The sequence below is a fragment of the Cupressus sempervirens genome, chromosome 9 (genome assembly GCF_028749045.1).
Source record: "Cupressus sempervirens isolate cs-2001-9-10 chromosome 9, ASM2874904v1, whole genome shotgun sequence".
NCBI classification, from domain to species: Eukaryota; Viridiplantae; Streptophyta; class Pinopsida; order Cupressales; family Cupressaceae; genus Cupressus; species Cupressus sempervirens.
The window spans coordinates 585,185,089-585,204,216 of record NC_143126.1 but is presented as its reverse complement, the minus strand read 5'-3'; positions in this window follow the sequence as shown (position 1 = coordinate 585,204,216).

Genomic DNA, 19,128 nt, shown 5'->3' with positions numbered 1-19,128 from the left:
CCATGCATGGCACCTAGGAAATTTGTTAGAGTCTGTTATGGAAGAGTTAAATGGTTTTGAGGATTTTAAAATATGTCATGTTTTTAGAGAAGCAAATAGAGATGCAGATGCTCTTTCAAAATGGGCAGTAGCTTTATAGATGATGGGAAGCCAATCTTTGAATATTGTAGTCATTGGGAAATATTGGATGAAGTAGAATTTAGCATTGATTAAGTGGTGGCATTTTTAAGACTAGTCAAATGCTTTTGAGATAGGAAGGATTAATGACTGACATCATAAAGGACTGTCAAGAAAAAGAGGAAGAGATTTGGGAAATTGGTAATAATGGTTTTCATCATGAAAAAAGGTGGTAAAAGACTCACTTGATATTTGTGGATGTGTGATGGGACGCTTTCTTTAGTGGGAAGGTAGCCGAAAAGCAATATAAATAAATGGAAGGAAACCAACTCTAACCACCTGAATAGTAATCTAAAAGAAGTGAAAGTGACGAATTTGAAAGGCAGATGGAGGTGACCTTTACCTTTAGAACTAGTCAACATCAGAAAGCTCTATTTGGACTGGTGCAGGACAAAAGGTTGAAAATGCTGCTAAAATGCCCAACGCCAAGAGTGGTGGAAGTCGTGAAGGAGATGGTTGGAGAGTTGTTTCAAAATTCCACACATCATTGGAAGATTAACGCGAACATTGTGGCAATCATAATGGCATGGGGACTAGAAATTGCAAGCCCAGTGGATGAAGTGGAGTGGGTAATGAAAAACTTTTTCCCGACTAATTTAATTGTTGGTATAGAATCTGTTTTAGAATGGGCATGGCCGGGGAAAGGCTTTGACTACAATGAGTGTTATGAAAACTATGAAGAAGGAATGAGAAGAGGTAGAGTGGGATTCCTGTGGTGGCCAACAAGAGTGGATAAGGAAGTTTATAAAGAAAACACAAAGCTGGCATGGGGAAAATTGGTGGTAAAAATAGAGAGCTTCCTGGAGAAGAGTGGGCAGAGGGTTAGAGGATTTTTCATAAATTACCCAAGGAAGAGGAGAAGTGCTAGTGAAAGAAGGATAAGGAGAATGGACAGGGTGAAATTCCTAGTGCGGGTGGAAGAATGATGAAGAAGAATAGGAAAATTGTCAATTTCGTTTCAATTTTTTGTGGGTGAATGTCGACAGGTGAGGTTAAAGTGACTAAGGAAGGGAGTTTTTGAGGATGGAAAAGGAACCAGGCAGCAGAGCAGATCAATTCAAAGTTAAAAAATATAGTTTTTGAGGGCAAGTTTTGGATGACCAAGGAAAGTGTACAGAGGAATGCATGCATGCAAATGGACAAGATGAGGCAAAGGCCAAACAATGGTAGGGAAAGTGGAAAATCGAAAAAGTACAGACAAACAGATGGTGAATACTTTGTTTCTTTTTGATGTTTTTGATGATAGCCAATTACTAATTGCCAAGATGTATTTGGTATGGGTTTATCATGGTAGGGGGTTTAGGGGAAAGAGGAAAGTTTACTTGTATAAATTAGATGGTTTTTAGAAAAGAAACATGTATGTGAAAAGGAAGGCTATATTTTGAAGCCCATATGTAAATATGTAAAAATGATATTTTAATAAGAGCTCTTTGAGAGCTAGACGTCCTGTCTTTAGAGTTCATAGCAAGGGTAGAACTTGCCTTTGTTCATTGCTACTACTTTTTTATTTAATGTTGTTTTAAAATTTCTTTAAAATTCAAATCTATTCATTATTTATCATATAATAATATTCAAAAATAATTTATCAACCAAATTCTATTACTTTTGTTATTAAATCAAATTGCTTTCAATATTAATCATTGTAAGTTAAAATCTAGGTTAATACATTTTATTTAAAAAATTAGGTAATTGAAAATCTTGTTGAAATGATTTATTAACAAAATGAAATAATCAAACAAAAACAATTGTCTATTTTTTATTAAAATGAAATTAGCAACAAGGCAAGTGACTAAAATAAAGTAAAACAATAATTAGTAGTTTTAAAACAATAAAATTATAAACAAAATAAATAAAGAATCCAATAAAATAATTTAAAAATTTACATCCATACTTTTATAATATTCAAATGTTATAAATATGATTTTTTCAATAAAATACTAATTAAAATTAAAGTTGTTAATTTTTTAAAGTAAAAATAAAATAAAACAATAATTAGTAATTCAAAAACTATTAAATTATAAACAATGTGGAAAATATAGTTAAAATAAAATAATTGTTAATTTAAATTTGAAAGTTTATATCCATACATACACAATAAAATACTTATATTGAAATCCTTAAACTTCACTTGTACCTTGGTCTCACGTCTCCTTTCTAAAAGCACAAAAATAATGTCCTGACAAAAACTATGCCCTCTCCTTATAATCCAGCACCATGTGATACGATGACAAGCTTGCCTGAATTTGATTTAGCAGTAGTTGCAGACATGGATAGTTGCGCACTCTTCCCCAAGAATGAATGCTTCACATCCCAACCAGATGGATTTCTTCTCCAACTTTCATGATTGTGGCAAACGATGACCAAAGGGTTTTCATAGGCATTTTGCATGTTATAAAATTCTAAATTGTCTATATTTTTAAATATGATAATATATTATTTTTATAATAACTATTAATATAGGTCACAATGATAATATTTAATTATTATTTTCCAAATGTTATATAATTATAATTAATTTTATATGTTTTGATCATTTCTTTTTAACTAGTAATGTTAATTAGGAAACTTATTTATTATTTCTAAAATTAGAAATAGGTGCTTCATAAATAAAATAATATTGAAAAATAAATTTAAAAATTACAAATATATCGAGTTTACACATTTTCACATCAGATACAAAATCTACAATCAAACTCAGGGACCCATATTTCTTGACTAGTGATTCAAGGTGAATATATCTCTCATGACAATAAATGAAATACTTAACACCCATTGGATCTAGGTGATGCTCACATAGGCGAAGCATCATGACTTCCAGGGAGGTCACCCATCCCAGTACTACACTAGCTTCAACATGATTAAGATTTTTCTCCATGGTTAAAACCACTCTGCTTGCAACTCTCTAATCCCTACCCTTCCAAAAGGCAAGGACTCCAGCTCGCTAAGAGCTCTTGTTTATATTGAACCATATTGACTGCATTTAACTAAAAATAAAAAAGAATGATAAGGTACCAACCATAAATCTAGAGGCAAAGTATCATTGTAATGCATGCAATTCTTGATGATATAGGAATGAACAATATAAAATGTAGACAAATACATATAAAAGAGAATAAAATACAAATGGATTGGAACCGAGACATGAGTTATAGTCAACACAAGAGTATATGACATATTCTATTGAAATTTTATAGGTTTAAGACATTCTTTTTGAAGTGTCATAAATCTAAATAAGAAATGACACATGGATGCTAATTTCACAAACACTTTACCGCAATAGTCCATGGGTTGAGAATCCATAGGAGCTGGCTATGCAGCCGATAGATTTTCCCAGCTTCTATATGCATACTCATGACATGAGTACCATCTCGTTATTGTTAACCTCTCAAAGAACTAAAATATTTAATATTTATTAGAAATAGATTGAAAAATTTTTTAATAAAAATAATACAACTCAGTTATCTTTTCTCTCTATTCTATGTTGTTTAAAAATAATACAAATGTTATATTTATTAAATATTTTTACAATAACTTTAAGATCCTATATCAACATTGTTATTGAGAAGTCAATATTTTTGAAATGCAAAATAGTTATAATGTTTTTATTAATAAATATAAATATAAATAAATAAATAAATATATATATATATATATATATATATATATATATAATCTTTTTGACTATAAACTATCTTTATTTAGTTAAATTTATTTAAATATTTATTTTTGTTAGTTTTATACAAAAATTAAACAAAATTTATAATGTTTAATACAATCTACATTCATTTTATTTTTTTTAAAAAATTATTAAAAAAAAATTATGCTTTTGTTATGTAAATAAATTTTTGAATAACACTAAGGGTAAAATAAATGGAAAATAGTTTAGGTTTGTAATATTTGTAAGAAAATCGTTATTGCGTTATACAAGCACATATCAAAATCTTAAGTATCCATGTTACATTAACATTACACAAACATTAACATGAACCTTGTTCACAACCCTAACCTAAACATTAATATTTTATTTTTAAAATATAAGAATCGTCAAATTAGCATCATATAATTAAGGATGGAGTCATAGATTACTAATTTTATTTTCTATATCAACTAGTTCATCTTATATAATATATAGTTATTTTTAATCAATTAATAAATATATATTATATAATATGAACTAATTGATATAGAAAATTGTAAAGATAACATGTCACTGGGAAGAATGAAATAAAAAAGAAAGGGTTCTTTTTCTAAAAATATGAAAGATTATATTATCATATTAGATGAATTAATAAAATATACAATTGATCAATCCTAATATAAGGGACCAAGTAACCTAGAATAGGAAACCCTAAAAAGAAATCATTTAATAAAATTAATAAAATTATTAAATATCACTTATGCATAAAGTGATATCTTCTTTTTTTCTTAATAATAAGGTATTATTTTATTAAAAATTATAAAGAGAAGTACATAAAGTAGCCTCAAAAAAGTCATCGAGGATCCTCCTTGAGGAAAATCACAAACAAATTTAAAATGACCCAACTAACATGGTGAAGATCTACATCCTGTTAGGAATATTTGCAAAACACACACAACCCAAAAGCCGGCCAACCCATCCTGTTGTTGTCAATGCAAAAGGTCGAAGCATCACTAAAACCAACATATCAACATAGAAAATGTAACATGAGTACCCTATCATTTTCCAACCCAAAAAAGTGTTACCCTATCTTTGTTTGCAAATTTGACATTAAAAAATGACATTGAAACTGCAATTGAATATTCATCACAATTCAAGCCAAACTCACATCCATCAAATTGATCTCCAAAACCTCAAAAACTAGGAGATGTTTCTTTGAACTTGCAAATAACATCACCTTGAATCAAACCTCCCTTAATCATCAAAAAAACATTTATAAGCCTCATTGATAGGGTCATAAATAGTCACCCCTAATCCGCCTCAATCCAAAAATAACATTTTCATTTTGATTTTATTTTTTCACAAAAAAAGCAATGGATGAAACATAGGAACACCAAGCATTACACATGCCATGCAAGGACCTATAAATGGATGATTCTTTAAGGTTTCTCACCTTTAAGCACTGGTGGTACAAAATCTTGTATCCTCTCATACATCATGGAATTTACCTTCCATTATGGCAATTAATCATCATCCCTTTGCATGTGAGGATTTTGAGCCCAGATTTGTAAACTTTGCACCACTTTTGCTTCATCTTGTTGGCTCTAGTGTGTCTTAAGTTTGATATGTTGTGATGTGGAGCCTAATCAGACTTAGAGGTTAATTTCTCTCACTTTATTAAGTGCATTTTCCCTCCCATATTATTACTACGAGGGTTTGAGGGCAACGCCCACAAGATAGGTTCCTGGGGAAGAGCCCCAGATGCGCTCCCTATCACAATACATGGTGGGGTCAAGAGGTAATGCCCTTGAAGCAAAAAATGAATTTATTATTGTAAAAGGCATTGAGTGTTAATTTTCTATTGGATGACTTATTCTAGCCCTAATTTTGCAAGTGGTAAAAGCTTGTAGAAAATGGCTTAGGGTTAGGGATTTCATATTGTATAATGAGATTGTAGCTTCTCACGATAGTATTGAGCTATAAGGAATTGTAGATTATAATCACTAGATAATAATAATATTGGACTTGTTGTTGGTGGAGGTAGCTTAGGGATTAGGAGAACCACATTAAATATTTGTGTCTTGTGTTCTCTTCTATGTGATTTATTATTTTATGATATTGGCGATATTTGCATGTAATTGTTATTTATGTCTATGGTTAATCCTAACAAGTAGTGTCAAAGTGAGGTTTCATCATTTTTTTTAGTTATCCTCTATAGGAAGGTCTCATAGTTGAGTGGGAGTCTTACAGTTGAGTGAAAGCAATGGAAAACGAGGGTAAGCTAAAGGCTGAGAAGTTTCATAGCTAGAACTTTCAGTTATGGAAGATGAAAATGGAGGACTATCTTTATTTGAAGAATTTATGGCATCCATTGGAAGGAAAATCCAAGAAAAAAACAACTATGACAGTTGAGGACTGGGAGATTCTAGATAGAAAAGTACTTGGAAGTATATGTTTTACCAGGTCTGAAATGTGTTAATATAGATTTTTGTGAAAGTTGTGTTTATGGAAGACAAAAGAGAGTTAGTTTTGTGAAGAGTGGTAAAGAAAATAAAGATGAAAAATTAGAACTTGTGCATACATATGTATGAGGACCAACTCAGGTATCTTTTCTTGGTGGATCTCATTATTATGTTACATTTATTGATGATGCAACTAGAAAAGTATGGGTTTATTTCCTTAGATATAAATTCAATGTATTTCAAAATTTTAAGAAATCGAAATGCTTGGTTGAGAATGGGACTAGTAAAAAGCTAAAATGTCGCAGATCTGATAATGGTGGTGAATGTTGGAACAAATAATTTGAAGATTACTATTACACTAATGGTATTCATAGATAGAAAATGTTCCAAGGACTCCACAAGAAAATGGAGTGATGAAGCGCATGAACAAGACAATAATGGAGCATGCAAGGAGCATGAGGTTTCATGTTGGGCTGCTTTTAAATATGTGGGATGAGGCTATCAATATTGTTATATATTTGATCAATAGAGGTCCCTCTACCCCTTTGGGTTGTGGTATTCTAGAGGAAGCATGAACTAGTAAGAAGTGAGTTATTCTTTTCTTAGAACTTTTTGTTGTGAAGCATTTGCACATATAGATTCTAAAAATAGAAGCAAGTTGGAAGCTAAGTCAAAGAAAAGTGTATTTGTTGGATTTGGCATTGATGAATTTGCTTATAGGAATTGGAATTTTAAAAATCATAAAATTGTAAGAAACAAGAATTTCATATTCAATGAGAAAGTGTTGTACAAAGATCTATTGCAATAGCTGAGAAGAAAGAAAATGATTATGTACTGTTGGATAATACTCTAAAAGTGATGTTCCAATAGTCCCTCGTGCTCCACAACAACAAATACCACACACCCCAATGAATGTTAGACTATTAACAAGGCTAAGTAGACCTCTAGAAAGATTTTCTCCCTCTTTGTATTCTATTTTATTAATGGATGTTGGTGTACTTGAATTCTATGATGAAGCTATGCAAGTGGATACAAAGTTCGGTGGGAGTCTATAATGATAAAATAAATGGACTCCTTGCTAAAAAAATTAGACTTGGGATTTATGCAAGTTTCTTATAGGTGAAAGTTTTTTACAGAACAAATGGGTTTACAGGTTGAAAAAAGAGGATGGAGGTAAGAAAATATTTAAAACTAGGTTAGTGGTAAAAGGATTTGCATAGAAAAACTGCATTGATTTTGATGAGATATTTTCTCCTATTGTTAAAATGACTTATATTTGTATTGTTTCAATCATTGTGGCTATTGAAAATTTGTATTTGGAGCAGCTTGATGTTAAAACAACCTTTTTTCATGGTGAATTAGATGAAGAGATATATATGGCACAACCACAAGGATTTGAAGCCAAAGATAAGGAGAATTTAAAGTGCAAATTGAAGAAAAGTTTATATGGCTTGAAGAAAGCACCTCAATAATGGTATCTTAAATTTGATAGTTTTATGAATGAGCATGATTAGATGATGAAAACTACATTTATTTGTGTTTATATGTTGATGATATGCTTGTGGTTGGGTTTACCATGGATCACATTAAGGGGTAAAAATAATAGTTAGCACATTCATTTTCTATGAAAGATTTGGGGGTAGAAAAACAAACCCTTGGTATGAAAATTTGCAGAGATAGAAAGAAGAAAAATTGACATTATCTCAAGCTGATTATATTGAGAAGGTGTTGCAATATTTATCTATGAAGAATGTCAAATTTGTCAGTACACCTTTATCTAATCATTTAAATTGACTAAGGAGACGTGTCCACAGGCACCAGAAGAGAAGGCTAAGATGTCCAAGGTACCTTATGCTTCATCTATAGGGAGCTTAATGTATTCCATGTTATGTACTAGGCCATATCACACATGCAGTGGGAGTTGTTAGCAGATATATGAGTCATCCAAGGATTGAGCATTAGAATGCAGTCAAATGGATTCTTAGGTATTTGATGTTGGAGTTGAGGAAAGCCAACTCCAAAGATGCCCAAGATCACCTGCATGTGAGAACCTATCAAAGAGAAGCCAAAGAGAGGAAGAGCATGGAGCAAGGGAAAAATCCTAAACGGACATGAGAGACCACATGAATGCAAACACAATAAAATGTATTTACAATATACAATATGTGATATGTGATGAAAATACAATGAGAGAGAGACCGCTTATAAAGGCCTCAAGGAAGCTTGTAGAACAAGCTGGAAGGTGGTAGAAGATAAGGATGACAACTCAGCACACATCCACAAAAAGGTGGAACATGCTAGAAGGGAACAAATTCCCGTGTTGTCATCAACTAACCACTACATGCATTAAATACAAAATATTAAATAAATGCATTTACCTAAGTAAGCTTAAGTAAATAGAATAAATAATTAGTAATTAATTATTTACTCTAACACCCCCCCTTAAGTGCAACTTAGGGAAATGCCTTAAGCTCACAAAACTAAGATGAATGTAGAATGGGTCCCAGCAACGAGGCCATGTTAGGTACCCAAGTATAATGCAATAAAATGCAACCTCTGTAAACAAGGAAAAAGAGAAAATCACATGGGAAAAACCCTCCCCCAAAAAGAGGTAAGATCCTAGTGAAGAACTGAAGAAGCCTCCAACTATAAAAATGTCCCCTAAAACAAGAACAAGGAGTGATCATGAAGAAGCATCACTGAAGCATGAAGAAGCTACAAATCTACCAAACTGCTGATCTGAAGAACCTCCATGGAAGAAGAAGGCACGAACCGAGCATGTCTATATGGTAGATGATCCATCTCACCGAAATGCATAGGTAGCTAGCCACTGCAATCGCCTTGTATATAGGATCAACCACTGAATACATAGTTCACACTATCGAACCATCAAACCAAGGATGTATTAGAACAACAACATAACCCCCCCTTAATGTAGACGGGGTGTGATGATAGGAAACTGAGAAGGTGGGCCAAAGTCTCCTGCAGACAAACCAAGAATGAGGAGAGAGGAAAAGAGGTACAGACACCTATAAAGACACGGTCAAACTGACTCTGCATGGGGCTAATGTCGTCAAAGGGATACTCATTTGACAAAGGGAGAATGCCTAAAATAGCAAACAATAATTCCCCCCCATGGTGCTTTATGAAAATAGTGCAAGTACAACTGACTCAAAACAATGTTCATGATCCCCGAAATACAAAAGTGGCACTTTATCTCAGTGTGATACAAAAAAGTGCTTCAAAATGATAGCTACAATGATCAAAACTAAAAACAAGCTGCAAAAAAATTAAGTACAGCTAAAAATAAAAGAATCCATGCTAGGAAAATGATCCTCGGGCCTAAAACACTCAAAATATCCACCATATAGCTAAAATGCCAAAACTATGATAGAAAGAGCAGAAGCCAAAAACTAAGGAAAAGGACTACATTTTTGAAAAGGTGATAGAACCAGCTTTCCAAAAATATAAAGTTTTCAAAAAACAGGCATGGGATGCAAAAGATATGCATGTCGGAGTCAAAAATAGAACTTTGGACTTCAACAAAAAAATGAGTAATAAAAATGCATCAAAATTTTAAAATACTTGGACCAATGTCTCCGTCTCAGAACCAGCTTTTCGGTGCTTCTTTCGGATCAGAAAAATACCTCCGTATGCAAAAGTTATGGCCAAAAAACCACAAGTAGGTCAAAAAGGACCTAGGAGAGGTGCATGTAAGGGTTGATGCAGATGACGTCATGCTGATGTCAGCAGATGACAGGAAAAAAATTAACGGCCTGTGGCCTGTCTCGGCAAAAAAAGTGCCACGTGGCAAAAATGCTGATGTGGTAGGGTCCACGTGGCAATGTGCCATGTGGCACCTCTGCCACGTGTCTCACGCGGAATGGCTCAGAATCTGTTGTTGTGGAGCTGACACAGGCGCTGACTATGCAAAGGACATCCGCTGGCGCTGCTTACTGGACCCAGTGGAGCAGTGGGCAGTGGAACCAGGCAGAGCGGCGAGAAACACAGATCCACAAAGCAAAAATAGCACGCGGCGAAGCGGCGCCGGAAGACTGAAGCGTTGCTGGGAGGAGGCGGTGGCCGAAAACAAGCGGAGGGTGGAGATCAGAATAACGCCGCCAGGAGGAGGTTGCTAGCATTGGCGGAGCTGCAGTCACCGGAGGCAAGAGGGCGGTAGGCTGGAGGCAGAGGAGCTGTGGTCGCCGGAGGAGCTGGGCGGGGGCGGCCCCGCGGCGGCGCGCTCTGCGCAATTTTTTTTTTTTTTTTGCAAAAAATCGTTCGTACGATCGTACAGTACCCTGCAACCAAAACAAATTTTACCTCTCGGAGCTCTGTCTCCAAAATCAAAAAGCTTTATATGAATCTTGACTGCAAACGGCCTTCTAGATCTAATGGTGATGTCCGTTTGGGCCCAAAGTGCTCCGAAAAATCGTTGATCCTCTAATTTGAAGAAAAAATGCACAAACAAACTAGGGTTTGTGACTTCAAATCATGGCTTGAAAATTTCTTCAACGAAGCAGCAGTAGGAAGGCTCTGATAGAATGTTGGGGTTGAGGAAAGCCAACTCCGAAGATGCCCAAGATCACCTGCATGCGAGAACCTGTCAAAGAGAAGCCAAAGAGAGGAAGAGCATGGAGCAAGGGAAAAACCCTAAACAGACATGAGAGACCACATGAATGCAAACACAATGAAAATGTATTTACAATATACAATATGTGATATGTGATGAAAATACAATGAGAGAGAGACCGCTTATAAAGGCCTCAAGGAAGCTTGTAGAACAAGCTGGAAGGTGGTAGAAGATAAGGATGACAACTCAGCACACATCCACAAAAAGGTGGAACATGCTAGAAGGGAACAAACTCTCGTGATGTCATCAACTAACCACTACATGTATTAAATACAAATTATTAAATAAATGCATTTACCTAAGTAAGCTTAAGTAAATAGAATAAATAATTAGTAATTAATTATTTACTCTAACATTTGAGAGGAACATCCAGTAAGTGTTTACATTTTGGGGCCTCTACTACTAATTTACAGGGCTATGTTGACTCAAATTTGGCAGGGGATATTGATACCAAGCAGAGTACTACAAGTTATGTATTTACTAGTTGGTGGGACAATGGTGAGTTGGATTTCTCAGTTGTAGAAAGTTAATTCTTTATCCACTACAGAGATAGAGTATGTTGATGCTAAAAAGACAACCAAGGAGACGAAATGGCTTCAATTCTTCATGTAAGAGTTGGGGCACACAAAGATGGACAATTATTTGTTTATAGATAGCTAGAGAGCTATTAATCTTGCTAAGAATTTTGCTCTACATTCAAAGACAAAGTGTATACACTAGTAGTACCATTTCATTTGGTTAGTTTTGGATGATGGGCAGTTAAAGTTGGAGAAGATACGTACAAATGATAATACACCAGATATCTTTACCAAGGCAGTGATAAGGGAGAAGTTGAGCTCTTCTTCATCTTCAGTTGGTCTTCTAGACTGAATAGGATAAAAGAATAACAGAGTCTAGGGTGGTTTGATATTCCAGTGGGAGCTACAGGTTTAGCAATGCTATGATTAGTCTCTAAGTGTGAGGTTATTGTTGTAGAGTCTGATCAATCTCTCACTTTATTCAATACAGTTCTCCCCCCACCCCCCACACACACATTAGTACTATGGTGATTTGGGGACAATGCCCCCAAGAGGGGGCTGCCCCTTGCGAGGTCTTTGGGCAGAGCCCTAGGTGCTCTTCCTATCATAGTATAGGGTGGGGTTGAGGGGAAACTGTCCAATGGGGGTTTTTAGGGGTAGCACTAGTGAAGCCAAAAATGAATTTACTTTTATAAACATCGTTGCCTATTATTTTTCTATTGGATGAGTTATTCTAGCCCTTCTTTTATAAGCAACAAAAGATTGTATAAAATGGCTTAAGGTTAGGGATTTCATAATGTATGATGAGATTGTAGCTTTTTGTAATGATATTGAGCTATAAGGGATTGCAGATTGTAATTACTAGATAATAATAATAATAATGGACTTGTTGTTGGTGGATGTAGCCCAAGGATTGGGTGAACCACATTAAATCTTTGTGTCTTGTGTTATGTTCTATGAGATTTATTATTTTATGATATTATTTATATTTGCATGTAATTTTTATTTATGTTTGTGGTTAATCTAACATCATAGCCTTCAAATCTCCATCTAACACATGAATAAAAACTAGTAATTTAAGCAAGTATTAACCTTCCTACACTTGCCTAAACATCATGTTTTGTTGACCCTTGATGAATCTACACGCAAAGGGAACAAACTTTGTTCCTTTGATTCTCACAAGCCCTAATTTTTGTTCTCCTATCCATCAGCCTACCTTTGGAGTGGAGAAATGGAGGATTTCTTCCATTCTAATTCTTGAGTGGGTTGGCACCAATTGTGTCATGATGTACCTAATCCTTGGCTTCTACTCACCTAGATGAAGTGCCCACACAATGATCATAGAAAATATATTTGTGTTTATTTGGTGCCTATTCTTTAATTCAAAGAATATCTCATTGACAACTCACACTACCACCTCTGTGAGAAATTCACCTTTGAATACAAATGTACCACCCAAGTGTTATTTTGTAGCTCTGCCTTAGAAAGGGTTGTTTTGGTTTACACCACCCACCAAAAAGGAAGCCTCCATTATGTCTTGTAATAAAATACCTACCTCTTCCTTAAGAAATGAGCTTCTTAAGAGGATATGATCTAAAGTAGGAAGTTGTGAGACTATCTTTAATGGTGTAATTATTCACCACTTTCTCCCACACATTACCAAATGTACAATCCATCCCCCAAACAAAAGTTTATATTAATCTCATTTTAACAAAATTGGATTTACTATCTAATGGTACGTGTGAATTTAGGCCTAAACAAATCTCTCTGAAATTTAATCTCATGCCTAAAGGTTCTTTGTGATGTTGCACATAATCTAATTAACTACATAGTGTTGTTCCTTGCCTTGCAAGTGATGCTAAATCTTTAAACTCTTCCTCCATGATTCATTTATGTTCAGAGTTAGAGCTCAGTTAGACATTCAACCAACTTTCTGATTTCCCAGTCTTCTGATGTGTGTAATTTTGAAATCCTCTAGAGTAGAAAGTTCTTTTTTGATGTTTAAGATGCAATTTTGGAGATGCAAAACTTCCATTGAACCTTAAATTACTACATTGATGATAACAAGGGAGTCACCTTCCACATGAAGCTTGGTCATCCTGACTTCTAGGATTCTCGAATAGCTATTAAAAAACTTCTTCTTTAGCCACATTATTTGTTTTTTCCTCTAAACTCTCCTAGAGAAATTAACTTTCCCATTGCATCTTTGATGATAGATCTTGCATCTGAAGGGCTTAGGTTACTTTTCGAGGCCCCATAAAAGTTACATTTCCACTATCCATTAAGTGGTTTTTTCCAAGCTATAGACTCCTTTAGAGTAAAGGAAGAAGTAAGATTAACCTTGCCAGGCCCATTCACATGCCATATAGTGATATCTTAAGAGATAAGTAAAGATAACTTGATAATCAAGTCAAGATGTCTTAATAACCAAGTTATACTTAATAACTAAGTTATTTCTTTATTCTAGCACCCACCTTAAGATGACCAATAATGCATTAACAAGCAATGCAAGAAAAGAGATGAAGCTATAATACTGAAAGAAAACTTGCATCCTAACAACATGGCTTGATAAGGTATCCAATCATAGCTAAATCTCTATAGAGTGGAGAAATAGAGAAAACCTCATGGGAAAAACTCTACTCCAAAAAGATATAGAAACTAGTGAAAAACTAGTAAACAACTAAAGAAGCCTCCAAACTAAAGAATGTCCCAAATACTAGGAAATAAAGAATAATCATGAAGAAAACCACTCAAGCATGAAGAAATTTCAAATATTATACAAAATAAGCTTTTCATTTGAAGAACATCCAGTGAAATAGAACATGACCAGGTAGAGAAGACTATAATCTACAAGAGTGGCCTCAAATGACATTACTTGAATTAGGAGGCAAACAAAGGAATAAAACTAAACTCGAGATATAGATGGCATAAAACACAAAAACCTAAAGAGCTAATTAATCATGTATGGAAAGTTATCTCCAAAATAGGAATGAAAGAGTGTGAGATGGAAAATTTTCCATCTCACTAAGATGCATAAGTACCCAACCACTACATCTGCATAGTGTAGGAGTTGATGAAATCCAACTTCACAGCTCGCCAAGATCACCTGCATGCAAATAACCTATCGAAGGGAAACCAAGAAGGAAGAGGTGGAGCTTGGAAAAAACCCTAAACAGACATGAGAGAGAACATAGTGCAAAACAATGAAATTATATTTACAATGAAAATGAGATGAGAGATACAATGAGAGAGCCCAAATATAAAGGCCTCATGGAAGCTTATAGAACAAGCTAGAAAGTGGTAGAAGATAAGGTTGACAACTAAGCACACTTCCACAAAAAGATGGAACATGCTAGAAGGGAACAAACTCCCGTGTTGTCAACAACTCATCACTAAAACTATTAAATAAATGCATTAACCTAAGTAAGCTTAAGTAAATAGAATAAATAATTAATAATTAATTATTTACTCTAACACACCCCTTAAGTGCAACACCACCATTTTCTCCACTCAGACGGTGTTTTCTACTCCGCCACCAGTGTTTCCCTCCTGTGCTCCGCCCCACACAGTCAGCATCCACGTCTGTACTTTGTAGTCCAGTTAGTAGTGATGCCTAGTTTTTTGCACACTCAGCACCTACAGCCACATCAGTAACCTTCTGACACAGTCAATGCATCGCGGGTGTGACATGTGGCATGGGTGCCACTTGGAAATTTTCCACGTGGACCTTGCCACATCATCTGTACCTACCATGTGGCATCCACATGGCACTGCCACGTGGCCTTTTTGCTAGGATGGGCTGCAAGTTGTCAAATTTAACATAGCATTCTATTGACGTCAGCATGATGTCACTACACTATCAACACCTTCCTACCTCTCCTCCAGGGTCCTTTTTGACCTACCTTTAATTTTTTGGCCATAACTTGAGCATACAAGGTATTTTTTCGATCCAAAAGAAGCACCGAAAGGCTGGTTCCGAGATGGAGACATTGATGCAGGTATTTTTAAGTTTTGGTGTAGTTTTGTTGCCTATTTTTTTAGTTGAAGTCCAGAGTTCTGTTTTTGACTCTGGCATGCATATCTTTTATGTCCCATGTCCATTTTTTGAGAATGTTATATTTTTGGAAAGTTGGTTTTGACATCTTTTCACAAATGTAGTCTTTTTCCTTAGATTTTGGCCCATGCTCTTTCTATCATGTTTTTGGCATTTTTGTTCTATGGTGGATATCTTGGGTGTTTTAGGTCTGAGGATCATTTTCAAGGCATGGTTTCTTTTGTTTTGGTTTGTACTACCTTTTGTGTCTGCTTTTTTCCTTTTCTGATCATTATCGACATCATTTGTAAGCACTTTTATGTATACACACTAAGATAAACTGCCACTCTTACATTTCAGGTTTATGAACATTATTTTGAGAAATTTTTACTTGCACTCTTTTTATAAAGCACCATGGGGGGATAGTTGTATTTTTTGCAAGATGAGCAAAAATAAAAAGATACATAGGAACCAAAAATAACAAGATGAGCAAAAATACACTCTTGAAACATATCATAAGGCTAATATCATGGAAGGAACACTCACATGAAAAATATAGATGAAAAACAAAGGTAAACATCAACCCCACATGACACTTTATAAGTAGTGCATGTACAATAAAGCACAAGATGTGACTAATCCCAAAGATATAAGACATAGTGGCACTTTATCTCAATTTGTTTGCATAAAAATGATTATAAAAGATGTCTACAAAATTAGAAGATACATAAGGTTGGTAAAATATAAAGAACAACCCAAGATGAGTCATCCTATGCAATTAAAATGATCCCCAAAACTTAAACATCGAAGATATTCACCAAAGTGCAAAAATATAAAAAAAAACTAAACAAAATGAACCTAGAGTAGAATATAGAAAAAGTACCTATATCACTCCAAATAGTACATAACCAAATTTCCAATGATGTAAAGGCTTTGAAAAATGGAGTCAAGATGCTCAATATATGTCTCATGGAGTGCAAAATCACTCCTCTAACTTTGACTACATAAATGAGAAACCAAATAGAAACAAAAGTTTAAAAACATCTACATTACTGTGATAAACTCAAAACCATTTTTCCAGTGATATCTCATTTGTGAAAAATGGATTCTATGTGAGAAAGATAGGACCAAAAATATACGAGGTTCTCTAAAAGGTTCCAAAGGGGCTTGAAGGCATTTTGACATGGTACTGACAAAGTGCTTGGCAAGTCATGAGGTTAAATTTGATGGCCAAATGGATGTCGCTGCAAAATATACCTTGAATAGAAAATGTGTTTGGTTTTTTTTCTTATTGCTAGAAAAAAGCATGAAACTAGAAAGGCAAAAAGGATTGCTGAAAACTAGAAAACACACAAGTGTCATCAAACTATTGTAAGGTGTCAAGAAATTGCAAAATCCCACAAACCACCAAATACACTAGACGACCACGTAGCTCATGTAGGGTGGAACAAAAGGTGGTCATTGAAGTTAAGAAAAACTTGAGTGTGGCGACTAAGGCACTCATGAGTAGAAGCTAGTAGAGGTAGCACTGTGGTGGCCAGAGTGTAGGAGATGGCCAAAGTGGAGGAGGTGGCCTATATAGGTTTGTTAGGGGTCACATTGGGTAGTGTTGGACATCATGAAGATGATGACTTGGTAGGGTCTAATAGGGGCCCACTATCCCATCTCCCTTTAAAAAGTGCACTCTTCCCTTTCTAAAATAGCATGTGTTGTGTGTAAAATTTTTTTTGGGTGTTAAAAAACTTTAGCGCTATTTTTAAAGCATCTTAAAAAAATGTTATATGTTTTTTAATTAAAAGCTATTATTGTCTTGATATTTGTGCCCAAACAATATCACCTTAGGCCATTTTTTTTTAATTGTGTCCAAATTGGACATATTTTATATGAAAGCAAGGGGTTTTAGGCACTTCAAACCTAATAGTGAGGTTTATTTGGGCTCAAAGTACACTAAAAAATGTGACCCCCTATTTCATTAAAAAAACAAATAAAATTTTGATATGTTTGAGAAAACCCTCATTACCTAAAAAATATTTTAAAAAGTAGAATAAGTTGTAGCATGTCAACGCTTTGATACTATGTAGAAGTTGGCAATCCAACTTCATGAATTCAAGATCACCTGCATGCGAAGATAGTCTATCATTGAGAAGAATGGAATGCCAAAGCTTGTGAGTAGAAGCTGCCAAAGGTAGCGACATGATGGCTAGAGCATGAGAGGTGATGAATGCTCAATGAAATAGTTGATCAAAGAGCAGGAGGTGGCCTACATGGGTTTCGTAGTGGTCTCATGGGGCAATGTTGGGAGACATGAAGATGATGGCCTCACATGGTTTGACAAGGGCACATAAGAGTGGGGCACATTGGCCGACCTCACTTTAAAAAGTGCCCTCTTTCCTTTTTGAAATGTCATCCACTACATGAGAAATTATTTTTAAGTGTTAAAAATACTTTAATGCTATTTTAAAACAACCTTCAATTTTTTTGTTATATATTTTTTTGGTAAAAGATATTTACCACCTTGACATTTGTGCCCAAGAGTGTATGACCTTAACCCAATTTTTATTTTGCCTTGGAGATCAACTTTGTCCAAATTGGTCAAATTTTATATGAAAATTTAAAAAAATGGACCCTATGTCAAAAGCAATGGTGAGATCTATTTGGGTTCAAAGTACAACAAAAAAGGTGACCCCCTACTTCATAAAAAATAAATAAAATTGTGATTCATCTGAGAAAACCCTCATTACCCAAAAAAATCTTCCAAAATCTAGAACAATTTGCAACCTATCAATTCTTTGATACCATGTAGAAGTTGCCAATCCAACTTCATAAAGCCAAGATCACCTACATGCAAATATTGTTGGAAACAATTGATTAATTGTGTGTTGTCTTTGATGTTACACAAATTTCATAATCATTATCATTCAGTATATGCCAAGCTCACTTAGGCAATGAAGATAGCTCTTAGTGTCTATTAAGTGTTCCTATGTTTGCCTAGTTCAGAAGGCAGTGTCTACTGAGTTCACTCAAGCATCGAAGGAAAAGTTGCAAAAAGCGAGTGTTAACCAAGATCACTCGGGTAATGAAGGAAAGTTGGATGGAACTAGTGATCACCAAGCTCACTCGGTTGCCAAAGGATTTTCATAAGATTTCAATATTAACCAAGCATTTGTTGGTTAACAAAGGAAATCACTTCATAATTAGTTTCTACCGAGCAGGGTCAGCTAGCAAAGGATTTTCCTATTTTGTTGTATTGAGTTTAATTGATCTATCTATTGATTCTAGCCGAATAAGATGATAAATATTGATTATTGTAAGCTTTATTTGAGCCAACTTGAAAAAGTGGAAGGTATAAGTATAAGGTCAAGTTGTGAGTTCAAAGTGTGCAAGCAAGTGTGCAATGTTGATATATGATTGAAAAGATCATTTGAGTAAGAAAGAGTTTTATTGTTGAAGAAATGTTTTCAATCATTATTTTGTCACTAATGTCAAACCTACTATATTTTGGTAAGACAATTGCTTATATGTTTCAAGCACTATCACTTAGTTGATTAATGAAGAGGATTTGATCAACAAGATGTAACAAAAGTACCTAGAGGAAAGGTTGAGTTATGATCATGTATTGCAGTGCAAGAATCAGTTAAAACAGTGATAACACAATGTATTGATGATCT